This window comes from Euwallacea fornicatus, chromosome 20 (genome assembly GCF_040115645.1).
Source record: "Euwallacea fornicatus isolate EFF26 chromosome 20, ASM4011564v1, whole genome shotgun sequence".
NCBI classification, from domain to species: domain Eukaryota; kingdom Metazoa; phylum Arthropoda; class Insecta; order Coleoptera; family Curculionidae; genus Euwallacea; species Euwallacea fornicatus.
Genome location: NC_089560.1, coordinates 3,833,378 through 3,842,641, shown reverse-complemented (window position 1 = coordinate 3,842,641; position 9,264 = coordinate 3,833,378). Strand labels below are relative to the sequence as shown.

The 9,264-nt window shown below is 31.2% G+C and overlaps 1 long non-coding RNA gene across 3 annotated transcripts; it reads right to left on the bottom strand.

Moving 5' to 3' along the window:
- Positions 1–3,123: 3,123 nt before the first annotated feature.
- Positions 3,124–5,289, bottom strand: LOC136345493 (uncharacterized). Of its 3 annotated transcripts, none has more exons than XR_010733155.1 (3): positions 5,209–5,289; positions 4,152–5,159; positions 3,124–3,897 (listed from the first exon to the last, which is right to left on the bottom strand). It is a non-coding gene; the product is annotated as an uncharacterized lncRNA (long non-coding RNA). The 3 variants fall into 3 exon arrangements; XR_010733153.1 differs by having other exon boundaries at positions 3,124–3,873; XR_010733154.1 differs by having other exon boundaries at positions 3,124–3,873; positions 4,152–5,156; positions 5,209–5,285.
- Between the last annotated feature and the right edge of the window lie 3,975 nt (positions 5,290–9,264).

Sequence of the window (9,264 nt, the reverse complement as noted above, 5' to 3'; positions counted from 1 at the left end):
ACCTGAACTAACCTGAACTAACCTGAACTAACCTGAACTAACCTGAACTAACCTGAACTAACCTGAACTAACCTGAACTAACCTGAACTAACCTGAACTAACCTGAACTAACCTGAACTAACCTGAACTAACCTGAACTAACCTGAACTAACCTGAACTAACCTGAACTAACCTGAACTAACCTGAACTAACCTGAACTAACCTGAACTAACCTGAACTAACCTGAACTAACCTGAACTAACCTGAACTAACCTGAACTAACCTGAACTAACCTGAACTAACCTGAACTAACCTGAACTAACCTGAACTAACCTGAACTAACCTGAACTAACCTGAACTAACCTGAACTAACCTGAACTAACCTGAACTAACCTGAACTAACCTGAACTAACCTGAACTAACCTGAACTAACCTGAACTAACCTGAACTAACCTGAACTAACCTGAACTAACCTGAACTAACCTGAACTAACCTGAACTAACCTGAACTAACCTGAACTAACCTGAACTAACCTGAACTAACCTGAACTAACCTGAACTAACCTGAACTAACCTGAACTAACCTGAACTAACCTGAACTAACCTGAACTAACCTGAACTAACCTGAACTAACCTGAACTAACCTGAACTAACCTGAACTAACCTGAACTAACCTGAACTAACCTGAACTAACCTGAACTAACCTGAACTAACCTGAACTAACCTGAACTAACCTGAACTAACCTGAACTAACCTGAACTAACCTGAACTAACCTGAACTAACCTGAACTAACCTGAACTAACCTGAACTAACCTGAACTAACCTGAACTAACCTGAACTAACCTGAACTAACCTGAACTAACCTGAACTAACCTGAACTAACCTGAACTAACCTGAACTAACCTGAACTAACCTGAACTAACCTGAACTAACCTGAACTAACCTGAACTAACCTGAACTAACCTGAACTAACCTGAACTAACCTGAACTAACCTGAACTAACCTGAACTAACCTGAACTAACCTGAACTAACCTGAACTAACCTGAACTAACCTGAACTAACCTGAACTAACCTGAACTAACCTGAACTAACCTGAACTAACCTGAACTAACCTGAACTAACCTGAACTAACCTGAACTAACCTGAACTAACCTGAACTAACCTGAACTAACCTGAACTAACCTGAACTAACCTGAACTAACCTGAACTAACCTGAACTAACCTGAACTAACCTGAACTAACCTGAACTAACCTGAACTAACCTGAACTAACCTGAACTAACCTGAACTAACCTGAACTAACCTGAACTAACCTGAACTAACCTGAACTAACCTGAACTAACCTGAACTAACCTGAACTAACCTGAACTAACCTGAACTAACCTGAACTAACCTGAACTAACCTGAACTAACCTGAACTAACCTGAACTAACCTGAACTAACCTGAACTAACCTGAACTAACCTGAACTAACCTGAACTAACCTGAACTAACCTGAACTAACCTGAACTAACCTGAACTAACCTGAACTAACCTGAACTAACCTGAACTAACCTGAACTAACCTGAACTAACCTGAACTAACCTGAACTAACCTGAACTAACCTGAACTAACCTGAACTAACCTGAACTAACCTGAACTAACCTGAACTAACCTGAACTAACCTGAACTAACCTGAACTAACCTGAACTAACCTGAACTAACCTGAACTAACCTGAACTAACCTGAACTAACCTGAACTAACCTGAACTAACCTGAACTAACCTGAACTAACCTGAACTAACCTGAACTAACCTGAACTAGTATATTTTGTAAATTATTCTATCAGTTAGAACAATTCAAATTATTTTTATATTTTTGGCGTGGATTCGTTTTTATATTTCATTTTTCTGAACTAGCCTGAGCTTTTTTTTTTTTGAACTAACCCGGGTTGTTGTTTTGTGTTTTCTGAACTAACCTGACTTACTTTCTTGTTTGTTTTCTTACCAACCCGGGTTCTTAATACTAAGTAAAACAACTGGAGGCATTTTCATTGTTTCTTATTTCACACACACAATTCCACAAACAAACAACAAATATAACAATAAATAAACAAATAACAATTAAAAAAACCTTATAATAATAAAAAGAATAAATAAAAGAAACGAAATATAACGAAAAAGAACAATAAAGATAAAATTACAAAAATATATAAAAATAAAGAAGAATAAAGATAATGATAACGAAAGAATAACAAAAAATTAAAGAAAGAATGTTAAAAAAATATAAATAAAGAAAAAATAAATAAATAAAAGTAATATGAATCAAAAAACAATTAAGCAAACAAAAAAATGATAAAAGAAAAAGAATTAAAAAAAATACAGAAAAGAAAAAAATTAAAGAAAAAGAATAAGAATTAAAACGAAAGAATAAAAATTAAGAAATGAAATAATCAATTACAAACATAAAAGAAAGAAAATGAATTAAAAAATTGAATAATGAAAAAATTAAGGAACGAAAGTTAGAAATCTAAATAAAGAAAAAAAAATTAAATGAATAAAAACACTGATAATAAAAATAAAGAAAAGAGAAAGAATAAAAATTAAGAAACGAAAATGAACAATGAAAAAAAGAAAATAAAAACGAAAGAAAATAACAATTAAAAAACGAATGAGAATAACAAATATAAAAATTAAGAAAGGAACATGAATAATAAGAAAACGAAAGAAAAAAAATGAACAATTAAAACGGTAAAGAAAAGAAGATTATAAAAACGAAAGAACAAAATAACAATTAAAAATAGAATGAGAATAACAAATAAAGAAAAGAAAAGAAAGGAACATGAATAATAAGAAACGAAAGAAATAAAAATGAACAATTAAGAAATGAAAAAAGAATGAGAATAAAAATCAAAAGACAAAAAAAAAGAATAAAATAAAAATTAAGAAAAGAAAATGAACAATGAAAGAAGTAAAGAAAAAAAGATAACTGAAACGAAAATATAAAAATTAAACATGATAAAAAAGAAAAGAAAATTAATAATAAAAAAATTGAAGCTAAAAGAAAGAAAACAAAAATATTTAAAATAAAAAGAAATGATAAATATAGAAAAAGAATAAAATATTAAAATTAGCAATAGGAAAAATTAAGAAAACAATAAGTAGCAACAAATAAAAAATTGATCAAGAGACAATAAATTTAAAATAAAATGATAATAAAACTCAAAGAGAAAAAATTAAGAAAAAAATAAGAATTGAAAAATAAAAAATGATATTAATAAAAGAGGAAAAAAATTTTAAAAAACCGTTCTGTTAGAGGAGCCATCTTAAACTGATATATTTTCTGAGGTAACTTGTACAGTAACTTGTGAATCTAAATTATTATGACGATGAAGAAATTCAAACAAATATAAATAAACGACCGGGTGAATTGTTAGAGAGCCGAACGATCGAAAAAATTAGAAAAGAAAAAGTTACTAGGAAAACGTGTACTTTAGCTCCCATTTTTTCATTTCCCGAACCTTCACGAATAATGACTAACCCGAAAAATGCTTAATCTAAACTTAAATACGGGGTCGTTCACGCCATATCAGATACTCTGTGGAATGTATTGTAATCGACTTGAACGTTAGAGAGATTAAAATATTGAAGTTACGTTTTTACAAAATACTATGATGAGTTTTGAAATTACTGGAAAATTATTGTCAAATGGCGTGAACGATCTTGTACCTAGGATATTTCTTCTCTGTACGTGACGTGAATCGGCTGTGAGAAAATCTTCTTTCTGTTCTTGTTGAATCCTCCTTATCCACTGCAGAGTCTCGAAGTTATGTTGCTGTTGTTTTTTGTCTTTGTGCTGCTCCTATCGTCGTATCCTCCTCCTCCTCCTCCTCCTCTTTTTATATCCTTTGGTTAACCTAAAAAGGCTTGTAACATTTGTGCTGTTAAGGAAAAAAAAAAATTGGTGATGTATCGAAGGAATTATTTATTGTTAAAAGGACGAGTGCCTATTTTTTTAAATGAAAAATTTAGTTTTTAATGTAATGTAATACACACTTTGAATTTATTATAATATTTTTTCTGACTGCATTCTAACAACAATTGACGAGGCCCTTCCTAAATTAATTCCCTGTATTATGTTGGAAATAAGCACTCGATATTCGAATACAAATCGACTTTAACTTTCTGTGCTTACCTTAGATTTTTTCTTCTCCACCGTGTTCCTGCTCCTTTTTACTTTGCTTACAAATTTACTTTAGTCGATAAAGAAAACTTCGATATGTCCCTGGCCCCCCTTGATCTTGTCATAGAGAACCCATGTAAAAAATATGTTATATGTAACTTGTTTGCTAAAGGGAGCAAATAATGCCCTCTTACCTCTTTGCTAGTAACTGAGACTGTTTCGAATCAAAGTTCTGGTCGAGCTAAACCTACCTACCTACTGAAAATGTGTTAAAGTGTGTCTTTTGTAAAAGCTAGATGTGTGAATCGATTGATGAGGAGCGAATTTAGGCAAATGTGGAAATTTTTGTCCAAAATTTCCCTGTACCACTTGCTTGCTTGCTCGTTAAGGTTCTTCGAGAACCTTAAACTTGAAGTTGGTGGTGCAATCTTCTTTCTAGGTCCCCAGGATTTGAGGTGCTCCGCCCTGTGAACCCTACGTTTTACCTATTTTAGCGAGTCGCCCCCTACCATTTGTAGGTGACACCCTCACTACCTCCAGCTTCGATAACCATATCGAGCCACTTCCCACTGGTGTGCCTCCTTGCTGCTGCCAAGTTTTCCTCTTCTTTGCCCTGTTGAAGTTTTATTTCGGGTTCTTACCTTGTGTACCTCGACGTCCATTTTGAGCCCCCTTGTGTGAACGAACGATTCGAGGAGGATTTCGTGGACGACACGACGTACCTATATATTTTCACTTTCACTCTAAACGTTTGAATCTGCATCTTTCCTTTTGAAACTAGTGGATTGATTCGAGAACAAAGAAATAAGGAATGGCGAATTATTCCTTTGTTCTGTTGTGAGGATTCCCCGTTAACTTTCCGACTTGTGACCGTCGGCTCCCTCTGAGATTGCCCTCCGGTACTGCTCGTGTGCTCGTGCTCGCTTTTTTACGATTCGATACGATTGGATTGGATTGGGTGGTTCTACCGGTAAATCCCGGATGAAGGCAAAAGGAAGGGTCCGTTCTGTCCCGTACCTACTTTGGTGGCAGAAAAGGCAAAGACAGAAAAGTAGAAAAGTAGACTTACTCAGATGTAATCCTCCGAGAAAAGGCACTGATTCACTATTTCACTATTCACTCACTATTGTTCTGGCCACATTAAGTCGGTCCTCGCACTTGGCAACTTCATCTTCAGCTTCAGAGATCCATCCCTGGAAAAGAAAGAAGGAAATGAGACAGATACCAATTCAAATCAGTTAGAATAATTCAAAATATTTTAATTTTTTGACATGGATTCGTTTCTATTTTTCCATTTTCTGAACTAACCTGAGCTTTTTTTTTCTAAACTAACCCGGGTTGTTTATTGTTTGTTTTCTAAACTAACCTGACTTCTTTTCTTTGTTTTCTTACCAACCCGGGTTCTTAATGCTAAGTAAAACAACTGGAGGTATTTTTTCTTTGTTTCTTATTGCAAAAATACAATTCCACAAACAAAACAACAAAATAGCAATAATTAAACAAATAACAATTAAAAAACCTTATAATAATAAGAATAAATAAAAGAAAAGAAATATAACAAAAAAAAAAGAACAATAAAGATAAAATTAAAATAAATATATAAAAATAATAATAAAGAAAGAATGTTAAAAATATAAATAAAAAAGTAATATGAATTAAAAAAAAACAATTAAACAAAAAAAAATGATGAAAGAAAAAGAATAAAAAGTACAGAAAAGAAAATAATAAAAAAAGAAAGAATAAAAATTAAGAAATGAAATAAACAATTAAAAAGATAAAAGAAAGAAAATGAATTAAAAATTGAATATTAAAAAAAATTAAGGAACGAAAGTTAGAAATCTAAATAATGAGAAAATATAATGAATAAAAACACTGATAATAAAAATGAAGAAAATAAGAGAAAGAATAAAAATTAAGAAACGAAAAGAAAAACGAAAGAAAAACATAAAAATGAAAAATTAAGAAAAGAACATGAATAATAAAAACAAAGGAAAAAAATAAAAATTAAGAAAATGAACAATCAAAAAAGTAAAGAAAAAGATAATAAAAGCGAAAGAACAAAATAAAAATTAAGAAAGGAACATGAATAATAAAAACAAAGGAAAAAAATAAAAATTAAGAAAATGAACAATTAAAAAGGTAAAGAAAAAGATTATAAAAACGAAAGAACAAAATAACAATTAAAAATAGAATGAGAATAACAAATAAAGAAGAGAAAGGAACATGAATAATAAGAAAACGAAACAACAAAATAACAATTAAAAAATGGAAATAGAATGAGAATAACAAATAAAACAATTAAGAAAGGAACATGAACAATAAGAAAACGAAATAAAAAAAAATAAAGAACATAAAATGAACAATGAAAAAAGTAAAGAAAAAAAGATATAGAAACGAAATTATAAAAATTAAACATGATAAAAAAGAAAGAGAATAAAAAATAAAGTTAAGAATATTAATAATAAAAAAATTGAAGAAAAAAGAAAGAAAACAAAATTAAAGAAAAATAAATGAATATTAAAAACCAAAGAGAAAAAAATAAAAATATTTAAAATAAAAAGAAATGATAAAGAAAAAGAATGAAATATAAAAATTAGAAAGAGGAAAAATTAAGAAAACAATAAGTAGCAACAAATAAAAAATGATCAAGAGAAAACAATAAATTAAAAAACAAAAATGATAATAAAACTGAAAGAGAAAAAATTAAAAATAAAGAAATAAGAATTACAAAATAAAAATAGACAATAAGAATTTTAAAAAAATGATAAAAGAGAAAGAATTAAAAATAAAGAAAAGAAAATGAATAAATAAATATGTAATACAAATTATACAAATCAAATAAAAAATACATTAATAAAAATATTTTAAAAAATATGTATATGTAGCTTTCATAAAGTAAAGTGACACGGGGTTAGTTATTAATTCACTCAAAGCAACCAATAAACCTGCCACCTTGCAAGGATAGTGTTATATCTTATCCTTGGGCATATGTGGTATGTCACAAGCACCTGTGAGTGTTCCCTTGGAAATGGACTAAACTTGTACTTGTAAAAGTAGATCGTTACGTTAAAAGATAAAGAGGAAACGTGGGAAGAATGTGGATGGTATGGCAGGTTTATTGGATGGGAAAAACAGATACCCGGGGAATGACTCCGACACCTTGCGAGGGGGCATTCCATTCTCAATCGTTGGCAAATAAAGAAGTCCCTCACAAACTTGTGTTTTTTTGTTTTCGCTATAAGAAGAAGTTTCTTTCTTCTGACATATATATGTCGGAGATTTGTTAGTTCTTAAGTTTTTAATGTAAAATTTGAGTTAGCAATGAGGCTGAAGAACAGGTTGACGGGTTTATCGTGGAGATGAAGAGAACGTAGGACGAGGTCACTAGTCACTATTACCGACGCAATTAAGGGCCGTGTGTGAAGTTTCGGTCCGTGGCAAAAACCATGACGAACGAGTACCGTTCCCTTGAGTCGAGAGGACCACGGGGAATGGGAATGGAAACTGTGAAGGCAGTAATTAAAAAGAAGGGAAGTGAATTCGTTAGTCTTGCCTTACCGTCAATTTATTTAATGAAACAATCAAAATTATCGATGATGAAGAATATTCCTAATTCGTATCGATTGATGGTATGATAAAAAAATAAAAACGAGGCTCACGAATTCACTACTGCTCGACGGCTACCTTCTTTTTTTTTAATTATTGTCTTCTTCGCGATTCCCATTCCATTTCCAATGGTACCTGTTCGTCCTGGTTTTCACGAATGGCCCTTATTGCTAACTCACGTTGTACATTTCCACACTTCAGAACTGATAAATCTCCGACATATATATATATGATACAAATTATACAAATCAAAGTTAAAAAAACAAAAAAATTTCAAGAGTACAGCGTGATTCTAGTTAAGGGGTACAAAAACAGATATCTTGAAATCGGAAGGAGGTCCTTACGACAAAAAATAGACAGGATGTCCCACAAGTGTTTCATTATATTTCGGTGGGTAATAGTGCATTGGAAAATAATACGACTCCCTATATAAACCATATTCCAATAACGCTTCGTTAAGAAGATACAGGGTAATATGTTCGAAACCGTTTGAGATGTGTAAGTGAAATTTGGCATGTTTTGAGAGTTAATGTAGACGCATTTATTTATGCAAAAGGGCTAGTTTTCGTTTCGCCAGTGACGTGCGTATGGACACCTCTCGGCACATTTTTAAAGAAAAACATGGTGCGCCACTGCTTTTTATCAAAATAAAAATTATTTTTAGAAGTTTAATTTCGTTTAGAAGAAAAATGCTCGCTCGACTCTTTTTCGTCCGACGTATCGTTTGCCAGTAAAAAATTGAATACCGTCTATGTGCACGATATTCTCTAAATGGTTTTAATAATATTAAGTTTGTTTTAAATATTATTAATTTGCTATAACGTTATAGAAATTGTTCAATACATAATCGAGCTCGCCTGTTCGTTGATACTCTGATACGTTGAAATATTCCAGGTGTGTTTTAAGTTTAACACCCTGTATCTTCTTAATGAAGCATTATTGGAATATGGTTTATATGGGGAGTCATATTTTTCAATGTACTATTACCCACTGAAATGTAATGAAACACTTGTGGGACATCCTGTATATCCAGGGTGAGTCGGGAGGATCGTGCCAAACTTCGGGAGCGTGTTAGACATGAAAAATAAATGTAAAAAAAAATTCTAATGTTATCCGATTTTCGTTTGTTCGCGAGTTATGGCGTAAATCGAATTTTTTAACTAGGATTCTATTTACCATAAACGTACTTTTGGTATTGGTGATTTTGATGTATTAGTTGGCTTTCGAGGTCTCCAGACCTCACACCACTACCCAACATTTACTATGATATCCAAACGTTAATTTATAATTTGATTTACGCCGTAACTTGTAAACAAACGAAAATCGGATAACGTTTGAATTTTTTTTTTCATGCACGACACTCCTGAAGTTTGGTACGATCCTCCTGACTCATCCTATATACAATACAAATTATACAAATCAAATTAAAAAAAAAATGAATAAATAATAAGAGTGAAAAATAAAATAATAATTAAAAGAAATAAGAAATTAAAAAAACTAATTAATAAATAAGTAATAC